This window comes from Spinacia oleracea, chromosome 6 (genome assembly GCF_020520425.1).
Source record: "Spinacia oleracea cultivar Varoflay chromosome 6, BTI_SOV_V1, whole genome shotgun sequence".
In the NCBI taxonomy this organism is placed as follows: Eukaryota; Viridiplantae; Streptophyta; class Magnoliopsida; order Caryophyllales; family Amaranthaceae; genus Spinacia; species Spinacia oleracea.
In genome coordinates, this window is record NC_079492.1 from 15,891,564 (window position 1) to 15,902,170 (window position 10,607).

At 34.9% G+C, this 10,607-nt stretch overlaps 1 long non-coding RNA gene and 4 other non-coding genes across 15 annotated transcripts in view; 2 read left to right on the forward strand and 3 right to left on the reverse strand.

The window, feature by feature from the left end:
- Window positions 1-1,747: 1,747 nt before the first annotated feature.
- LOC130459133 (uncharacterized) overlaps window positions 1,748-10,607 on the forward strand; it is a 28,021-nt gene continuing 19,161 nt past the window's right edge. For 9 of the 11 annotated variants that reach the window (XR_008924789.1, XR_008924782.1, XR_008924779.1 and 6 more), the window contains exons 1-3: window positions 1,748-1,962; window positions 5,208-5,374; window positions 6,974-7,163. This is a non-coding gene — a long non-coding RNA (uncharacterized lncRNA). Of the gene's footprint in view, window positions 1,963-5,207; window positions 5,375-6,973; window positions 7,164-10,322; window positions 10,566-10,607 lie in introns of all 11 variants that reach the window. The other 2 variants (XR_008924780.1, XR_008924783.1) reach the window with 2 other exon arrangements.
- LOC130464441 (U6 spliceosomal RNA) lies at window positions 4,919-5,021 on the forward strand. Its single transcript, XR_008924855.1, has one exon. It is a non-coding gene; the product is annotated as a U6 spliceosomal RNA (small nuclear RNA).
- Window positions 6,253-6,370, reverse strand: LOC130464773 (U5 spliceosomal RNA). The gene has a single exon (XR_008925123.1). It is a non-coding gene; the product is annotated as a U5 spliceosomal RNA (small nuclear RNA).
- On the reverse strand, window positions 7,012-7,171 carry LOC130464549 (U1 spliceosomal RNA). Its single transcript, XR_008924947.1, has one exon. It is a non-coding gene; the product is annotated as a U1 spliceosomal RNA (small nuclear RNA).
- On the reverse strand, window positions 9,917-10,031 carry LOC130464770 (U5 spliceosomal RNA). The gene has a single exon (XR_008925120.1). It is a non-coding gene; the product is annotated as a U5 spliceosomal RNA (small nuclear RNA).

Sequence of the window (10,607 nt, forward strand, 5' to 3'; positions counted from 1 at the left end):
CGAATGTAATCAAGAGTTTGAGTACAAGCTTTGAATTGCAGTTGTAATTATTAAATTTTGGTTTTTTGGTGAATAATTATTGGGTAGTTTTTGAAATTAACGGCGTATAATTGGTGTTTCTTGAGACTAATTTTGACCTATAATTTAAACATAATCTCATGATTTGTCGCGTTTTCGAGGCTAATTTTTGTAAGGGAAGAGGACATCTTATGTTCTTGGAGATTCTGGGTTTTTTTTTTTAGAGAAAATTGATATTTTAATTTATGTGAATTTCATCAATTTGTGCTCTAATATATATTCTTTCAGAGCTATTTGTTTTAAATATTCACCTGAAAATTTTATTATTGTGTGAACTTATACCCTTTCTTTGTATAGAAAAGTGAACCACTAAACACATGAGTAAATGTCTTTTCCTATGATATATTCTTGAGTTTTAAGTAATTGTTTATAATTATCAAATTAGCATGTTTGTTTATAAACCTCAACTTAAGTGTTGGTTGTGGTTATGTGTGGCGCTTTAATGCTTTAAGTATAAGACGTTGGACCGGGTGAATATATTTCTTTTAGTATAATGCTAACATTGTCTCATTTTTGGTATACAATGGCTTAAGTTTTTCAATCATTTTAGCCTTTCATTTGGAGATTTGTTATAGGTGGTTATGACTGCTTTGTTGTGGTATTTTTGTGAACTACGCAGTACTACGTAAGAAGATTGTGTGAATTTCTCCAGTTATGACTCAACCTTGCACAAGCTGTTATAATGGGAACACTTTTATCACACAAGGGTAACTTGCAAAAAAAAAAAAATACTTACTAGGCTTACACTTTGGTTAATATTTTGGGCACACTGATAGACATGTAGTAATAGTTCCATAGACTCATAATTTCGCTATTGTAGAATAAAAGCACAACAAAACTATATATACTATTATTCCATATGCTCATAAGCACAAGAACACATTGGTGCCAAATTTGAAATTCCCAGCTACACCGCGCGCAACGCGCGCTTCCGGCGACTAGTATATATAAATATATTACATAAAAAAAATATGATGAGGGATTTTAAAAATAAATAACATTTTAAGTTAAAAAAAATTAAAAGTAAAATAAGCACATTGCGGAAATAACCTCACACTAATACACTTTTGACTGATCTGTTTTTAAACGGTAGGAGAATGTACGGTGTTTAAATCAAAATTTCGATTGTTTATTTTTAGGCATGCAATTCAAGCTATAATACCACCCCCTTCTCTCTCTAAGCACGTTCTTCTTGATTTTTCTTAAGCATATTGGAAGTATATTTGTTTATTTTTATTGCTCAATTAATAGCAATTCATCTTGCAGAGAAGGAGAATCTTATAATGTATGATTTCCATGTGATTAAAGGTGGGTAAATCGTTATCGATATTTTGAGACTTTTAGGTGGGTTTTATTTGTATATTTTTTGTTGTTAGGGAACTTACAATTAGTTTTAGTTCTCCTATAATTTTTTTTTTATCAGTATAGTTCAATAGTTAGACTTTATTAAGTCTTTCCCTTAATTGGATAACATGAATATAGTTGTAAACTGTAACAGTTACAAATTTGTCTTTGCGCAAATGATATGTTATTGGTGGTAATAGGAAATTTAAAATGGATTAATTTTTCAGAGGAAATGAACCTAAGCAAAAAATCTATATAATTAAAGCATAGTGATGGGTAATGAGAGGTGAGCAAATCCCCAATACTCCCTTCTAACCTATGTCGCCCTGCGTGTTCTAATGATCATCCTCAAATATGTTACCCGTAAATTACAAAATCTTGCACAAAGTTCTTTCACTACTTCAATTTCAAGAGGAAAGAGATAAATACAGTCTCAAATTATCTAATTTTGTTCGTTGAATAAAAAATTGGGGTATTTTTTTGCTCATTTTCCAACTATCCGTCACGCGATTCACGCATCAATTGTTCTTGAGGACTTAGGTAATCCACCACTTTCTCTCTCCTGTTTTTTTTTAATTTGCTTGTCGGTTTATGTGCTTAGTTTTGCCAGGTTGTGAAATTGTGGGTTGCAATTTTCATAAACTACTTCGTATAGTTTTATCTAAGAAAAAAGATTGTAAAATGGTGGAATTTTAAGGGAAAATGCCAGAATGGTTATGAATTTTGCTTAATTTATTGCGATGCTATTATTTTAGTACTCCGTAGTAGTTAATTTGAGTTGAGATTGTTACATCCTTACATAAATAAGGCCTGGTTCGACAAAGTTAGCGGTAGCGGTAGTGGGTAGCGGTTATCGATTGAGTAACAGTTAGCAGTTAGAGCAGAGAGTATCGGTGAATAGTAGCGGGTAAACGATTAGTTGTCAAAATGTAGCGGTTGATACGGTAAAATAAAATAAAAAGCTAGAATATTGTTACTTTACTATAAATTTGTCAAACGCTACTCGCTACTGATTTAACGGTTGACAAAAGCTACCCAACTGCTACCTCTACCCCTAACCGCCACCTAAACCGCAACTTTGCCAAACGCTTATAAATTTTACAAGTAGCTTATTGACTAGGTCAAAATGATACCCGTTACCTCAAACACTAACGCCGAACACGCTTTAAGTCGTTTCTGTATGTCAAAATTTAGCGAAGATTTGAAAATCACTTATTCAAATTTTCAAATGTAAGCGCCTTTCATTTTGGTGCTTTGAGTTTTGACATAATTCCAGTCCGATGCCCGTTTGTTTTCCCAATTCGACAAGGTTCCAAAAGAAAAAATTACCAAAACCACGAAAATCGAATCAATCCCTTTTATTTTATTCATGTTAATGTCTTAAAACCCTAGAAAATGGGGAACAATGTCAATAAAATCAATGTGGACTCATTTTTAAATTTTTTTGGAGCGAAACGTAACATATGAAACAAGAACAACAAAGCACGATCGCTTAAGTCGAATGTTTGATTGCAGGGCACTAATGTGAATTGTTTTTAATGGCTCCAAAATGGAATCATTGAGATAGAGGGCATCGGAGTGGGGATTGTGCCGAACCTCATTACATCAAAGTGGAAGTTATCTTTGTTTTCCTCTCACCGTTTTCATCATCTACTGTTTTACTTTTACACTTTAGGAGTTCATTTTTTTGGGTTCAATTTACTAGTAAATAAGCTCCCGAGGATATGAATATCGTAGCATACCTTCACCCTATAAACTTAGTTGCCCTCTTTTTAGTATTTATATGCTGATTAATCACTGGACATGTTACTGAGTATTCATCTAATTACTGCTTATGATTGGTCCTGAAGCTAATGGGAAAAGAGTGTAATTGTACATTTGTACTTTACCCATTACTTCCACTTAACCAATGACCACTACTGACATCAGTAACTGGTGGTATTTGATTTTGTGGTTTGTTGGATAATTCTTACTATTCAAAGCTTCTAATCCCATTTCCTTAAGGTTCGGAGGATGTCTCTTGGCAATTTGAGTTTTCTTGACAAGTGCAAGGCCCAAGAGATTGGATTTTTACGGACATTTTATCAGAAAACTGCCTACACTTCATATGACATCTGCCTGAATTTAAGAACTTAAAACTATAGCATATAATCTAGGCTAGAATTTGATTGTTCTTCCATGTTGTTTAGTTATATGTTTAAGGCTGGTTAAAGGGAAAACGGAAAAGAAACCACCTCTCTGAAAAACCAGATGACTACATATATCAAGCTATCAGGTGTCAAGTGCAAACCAATGACTGAGAGGATAACCTTTTTTTGTTTTTGTTTTCGGAGGGGGACCTTAATTTACTCTCTCCATAACTTCAGTAATGACTACATGAATGAAAAGTGTGCTTTTGTTTGTCCCACATGGAACATTTCCTCGCTGTGCTTCAGAAGCCATCAGACTTAACCACCCTAAAGATCAGTTTCAGTTGTTGGACAGGCTTTCTTAAGTGTTACTCCCTCCGTATTTATTTAAGAGATACACTTGGTCGGGCACGGGTATTAAGAAAAAAAAATTGAATGAAATAAAGTAATAAAACAAGTGGGGTTGAATAGATATTTTAATAAGAAAAACAAGTGGGGACCATGTCATTTTAGAGAGTGGGAGTGGGAGTGGGGTGTAGATATATTATTTAATTAGATGGTGGGGTTGATAAGTTACTAAAAATGGCAAGTGTATCTCTTAAATAAATACGGCCGGAAATGGCAAGTGTATCTCTTAAATAAATACAGAGGGAGTATTTTGGTAACTGATTTATCGTTTAGGCTAGTGACTAGTGGCAATGTGGCATTATATATGCTTCCGCTTCTTTTTTTTTTGTATATTTTTCTGACGCTGTTGTCTAATTGTCTTACTCAAGGGGGGGAAAAGGATTAATCTATAATCAACGCATGCCTTATCCTCTGGAGCTATGTAACATATACATCTGATAAACATGGAATAATTCTGGAAAGTAAGCATGATTAATGTGCAAGAATTATCAGATGAAAATGATGCTGTGCATTGTATGGGTTATATGTATAACCCAAGCAATTTATTGCTGTTGCTTTGTTATTTATGCATCTTCTTGAAACTTGATTTGTTGTGGCATCCTCTACAGACAATTCTAACAAATGGTCATATTTGATAGAACTAGTCCATCACTTTACATGGTGAATCATTCAATACTTCCCTTCAGGAATAGAATTGGCACACCATTAAATTTACTCGGTTGGTGGGTGTACGTGGAAGATTGAATAAAAAAAAACTAAATGAAAAGGGAGGAGGATAAGATGAGATGTAGGGTAGGCCTGGGTAACCGGAAGTTCTTTTTTTCAGAGGATAAACTACTTACTGTTAGGTTATTAGAGAGTTGAGTTTTTGGGGGAGTAACATGTTTAATTTAAATCCCACATTCAAAGTACATAAAAGTACCTTTTTGTTTATAATGTTCTTGCATCACATAAGCATTGTCTTTTCGGAGACATCTGATAAAATTGGAACGATACAGAGAAGATTAGCATGGCCCCTGCGCAAGGATGACACGCACAAATCAAGAAATGGTCCAAATTTTTTTGAGTTTGATGTTTTTGCATGTGCAAAGCTTTTGGTTCCAGGTTATTGGAGCAGTGGCTTTACTCTCAATGCTTTCAATGATACTTTCTTGTATATATTTGTTACCAGTATACTCGTATCTATTGGTCTATCCAACGGTTTCCCGGTGGGAACAGACAATCTAACCCTTTTCTTTTAATTACCAGTGAGTGCAGTACAGCAGTTGGCCAGTTGTACTATCAGTGATGAATATTGAAGAGAATGAGGCAGGGATATGGGAGAATTGCATGGCTTTTGCACAAAGATGATGCAAAAAACTTGAAAAATAGTTTAGAATATCAGATATTGGTCCCTCCTTGTCTGTCCTCTTTTGGTGAGTTTCTTTTCCCTTTACTATGCTTGAAGTTTGTTTTCTAAATAACTCCGTCACTTCCATTTTTCTGCTCTTTAAACTCGTATCAAGTGCTTAAATTTGTCACTACTTGTGACATGGTTTCACCAGGGACTATACTCTTGTTGAGTATTATGATGCCTTAGAGGCTGCTGCAAGGTTGCTACGTATTAGTTACTACATGTTTACTTACAAAAGCTTATTAGTCTGAGTTTTTTGTGATTGAGTTGGTGCTCAAATCGAAGTTTACCTGTAAAATAAATTTTGCTCTTTTGCTGCAAAACGAAAAACAAGCTTTAGGTGAGGGGAGAAAGTAAATCGAAATAATGAAAAGAAGCATGCCTTTCTGTCGTTTTGCTAAGACCGAGTACATTACCTATACTTATTCTTATCAGATAACAGTTCTTGAACAGGGCCGTCTATATGGAGGTCTAATAGGACCTCCAGCACAGGGCCCCAAATTTTTGTGGGCCCAAAAAAAGTTAGTGGTAATTTACATAGCCCAATTATTGGGTATATAGTAAATGGTACGTGCACATAGAAGATACTTAATTGATTTGTGGATCAATGGTACAACCTTCTCTTAACATTTCATAGGTTGCGAGATCGACTCCAATATGTACATTTTTTTTTGTTTTTTAGTGTTACTAATCATTTTATTAAGAAAAGGGCCTCCGCATTTGTTTTTTAGTGTTACTAATCATTTTATTAAGAAAAGGGCCTCCGCATTAAAATAAAATAAAATAAGAACAAGGCCTCTGAATTTCTAGAGACGGCCCTGTTCTTGAAATTGATCTTTGATAAACAAACAGATGTAGAGTTGATAGTCTTTTATAAGAATCTTGCACTTGGCTTATGGGAAGCTCCTTTAAGGAACTCCTTCCAAAAATAAACGTGTGCCACTTAATGCAGTGAGCACACTTATACTTTAGTAAAAGGCAAAAGAATAGTTCGCTCTGTTGTGCTCACTGCATGACTGCGTGATGAGGATAATACAGACTTTCTTGACTGATGTGAGAGTTTTCTCCCTTTCCCTTAAATCTTATTGTGAAATTTTAGCTACAGGTCATATTTTTTGTGTAGTACTCCGTATTCCCTTAAACTAAGAGGTTTCTTCACTCGCTGTCTTAAGGGGGAATGATTCTACAGGGTGCAATGCCATTTGTTGGATGTTGCTTCTTAGAAATGTTATTGAACATAGTTTTTTTGATAGAAGATTTGTTTCTGAACTTCTTGGTTGTACACTTGAGTTTCTGCTTAATAGGAACATGAAATACATTTGGGCCATTAGGGCCGAAAGTGGCGGATGAAGAGATTCCTCTGGCCCTCTAAATAGAAAGAGTTTGTGCAATCATTGTGTTGAGAAAATGACACCAGAATCTGGAGCTTTAAAATAGTACAATTAACCTCTGGTCTCTCAACTTGATATGTCAGAACATATGTATTGCTTACAGATTTACAGTATTGCTAAAAATATGGATTAATGGACAGTCAATGTTCACAGAATACAAAACCTAATGGAGCCTATAAAATTTGGCACATGCAGGAGCAACTTGATAACTTTAATCAATTTTTTTGCAGGTAGAATACTTATTGTGACAAATATCAACTGAATTGGACAGGGGCCGCGCGAACGCAGGCCCCCACTATTACAAATTATGACGTACACTCTTCCTCTTGGGAAGATGTTAGGCAGGCACCCCTCCAAAGTGCAATGGAGGCCACCTACCTAGGCCATGAGCCTAGTTGATCGCACATTGACCTCGTCCAGGTAAGTATCTTTTAACAAAGTCCATGCTTTCAATTTATATCTATGTTGCTCTTCTCATTTCCTTTATTTTGATGTTGTGGGACAAAAACTTAATATCATATGGTGTAAACCCTAAGACAACCCTCTGAATGTAACAATCAAATACTTCCTTTGATCTCTTTTAGTTAACACATTTATTTTATCACGTTTGCCAATGCAATATTTCAATCATTTAAATATCAATGGTAAAAACTATAAAAACCTGATATTATAAATCTATACAGTGAACCAATTATAACAAGACTCACAATACTACATTTCTCTTAAATATAAATCACAATTGATAGTCAAATTAGATTATATGAATAGTGTCAAAAGTCAAAATGTGTCAACTATAAAAGAACGGAGGAAGTAGGTTGCAGTTTTAAATTCACTTTATGTGATATATGGTCATCGATTCTCATACTTTAAGCAGAATCATCTCCTAATTCTCAAATTATTGAATCCTTTAGTCTTTCTTTCCAGAAAGAAACTTTATCAGGTTGGTATTAATGGATTTTAATCATGCTTTTGGGAACAATTTTGATAAAATGTTATGATGTCAAGAAGGTGCTTTTTGTGTTGAATTTAGGTGACACGACCATCTAGAATTCTAGACATAATTGTAATGAACTTCCTAGTTAGACATTACCATATGATTCCCACCTTTTTTAGCAGTCTTCCTGATTAATGGCAACGAGCCAATGCATAAAATTTGTTGCTAGGATTACAATCCCGGTATAGTGGTCCATTACGGTGTTCTAACAAGCTAGTATGGACTAGAGGAAGCAAGTACGCCCTATAACGAAATGAATAAATATAATAAAGGAAAAAGCCCTTCAATGATGTGGGTCATAGCCTAGGCTTGTTGAACTGGATCGCAAGGTTCACCGAATTGGGGATCGTGTTTTGGAACACACGAATTCTGTTCTCAGAACGGGGGTCGGTACTATGTTCCTTCTCACTTAACATACTTTTTGCATTTCACTTTGGAGTGATTGGGTAGCACTTGGTGTTTTACGAGTCTCGCATATGTTGTACGATGTTTCTGTAAGTTGGAGTTGGTTACATCATGTTGTTCTCTGTTATATTACTTGTTTGTGTTCCGGAATACTTCCTCTAAATTTTTCTAAGATTGTAAATAGTTTTGTTTAAGATGGCTTGGACATGTAAGCAGAAGAATGAAGATCAAGTGATACCCCGGTTAGGAGGATAGAAGGGTGACAAAGTGATAGAATTGCAAGGGGTAGGGAAAAACCTAAGAAAACTTGGAGGAAGGTGATTGAGCACGATATGAGCTTTCTTGGGATTGAGGAAAATATGGCGTTGGATAGGACAGAGTGGAGGGAGAGAATATACATTGATGACTTCATTTGACTTATACATGTTTCTGATTCTCTCTCTTTTTTTTTATTTATTTAATTTTTAAAAAAAAATTCTTTCAATTTTTTTTAATTTTACATGCTATTTTGAAATGTACTTATTTTACTTATTGATTTATTTTAAACTTAACTTATTTTTTATTATCTCTTACAATATTTCTTCTATATATATATATATATATATACATTTTTCTCTTATCTTACTTTCATTAATTCCACTTTCTCTTCCTGCTTTTTTTTTTGTTTTTTTTACTTTCTGCTCCTTTCTGGTTTGATTGGTGACAATGACGATTCATGTTAGCCGACCCCAAATCATTTTTGGACTAAGACTTTGTTGTTTTTGTTGTTGTTGTTGTAAATAGTTTTGTTCATGCATTGCCTCATGGTACAAATCAAAAGTTTAACACAAACTTGGATGTCAAACCAAAAAAGTTGTAGCTGGTTTAGTGAATCATTTCAATTGCTGATCATACAAGATGCCAACTTGGTGGCAATTCATTTTTCCAGAAAACGCTCTTTGTAGAGCTGCTCTGGCTTCTGCAATCTGCATTCCTTCCCCCTCTCTGAAAATCAGATGTCAAGCTATCAGCGTATCTTTGTCAAGTGCGAACCAAGTACTGGGAGGATAAGTGGATAACCTTAATGTGAGCTAGTGACTGCATGAATAATACTGTGATCTAAGGTTACTGGATTCTTCTTTGTCATCACTAATTTTACTTATAGGGTAATGCTGTAATGGCCTTAAGCCATATTGTTGAATCAATGTCAACTTCAAGTGTTTTGTTTGAAGCCTTACTAACTGATTTTCTTACAAAAACCCGACATCAATGCATTATAGGGGAAAAAGTGTGCTTGTAGAGATTTTGTTTGTCCTCTATGGAGCCTTTCCTCTCTGTGCTTTAGAAGCCATCAGACTTAAACGACCAAAAGATCAGTTTCAAATGTTTGAGAGACTTTCTTGAGGTTTATTACTTGTTGAAACCTATTGAAGACATTTCCTTTCTTGGGGTGTGCACTTATACTATAACCCTTAGGCCAATGCCTCTCTTCCACTTCAATTTTGTATCTTTCATCTGGCATTGTCCTACTTAAGGAAAAATAAAATAAAGAGGAAAATAAATTACCTGTAAAATAAATTTTGCTCGTCTGTTGCAAAACGAAAAACAAGCTTGGGTGAGGGAATACGGTAAATCGAAATGAGGAGCAGCATGCCTTTCTGCTATTTTGCTAAGACCCAGTAGAGGTGAAATATACTTATTCTCATCAAATAAAACTTCTTGAAATCGATTTTTGATAACAAACAGATGTAGAGGTGACAGTCTTTCATAAGAATCTTGCACTTGGCTTATGGGAAGCTCCTCTAAAGAACTCCCTCCAAAAATAAACGTATGCCACTAAATGCAGCGAGCACACGGTATTCTTTAGTAAAAGGCGAAAGAATAGTTCGCTTTGTGCTCACTGCGTGGCTGCGTGATAACCATAATATCAGGTTTTGTTATTTATGGAGCAAAGTCCTAACTTTGATCTTTTTGGACTGATGTGGGACTTTTGTGACCTTCCCTTATACTGAGCATATTTTAGTGCAATATATTCCCATAGACTATGAGATGTCTTCACTTTCTATCTACTGTCTTAAGGGGGGATGATTCCACAGAGTGACAATGTCATTTGTTGGATGTTGCTTCCAAGAAATGTATCTGAATTTTTTTTTATTTTTTTTGGGATAGGAGGTATGTATCTGAACTTCTTTGTTGTACAGTTGAGCTTCTGCTGGATTGGATTTTGAAATACCATTGGGCCATTAGGCTGTAAATGGTGGATAAAGCGATTCGCCGATTCCTCTAAATAGCAAGAGTTTGTGCAATCGTTGTGTTGAGATAATGGCACCAGAATCTGGAGCTCTAAAATTAGCACAATGTAACATCTGATGAACAATCATTGTTTACAGAACTACTGAAACTTAATGGACCCTAAAAAGTCAGGCACATAAAAAGCCAATTAGGTGTGCAGTAGCAACTTAGTAGCTTCTATTCCAATTCAAAAT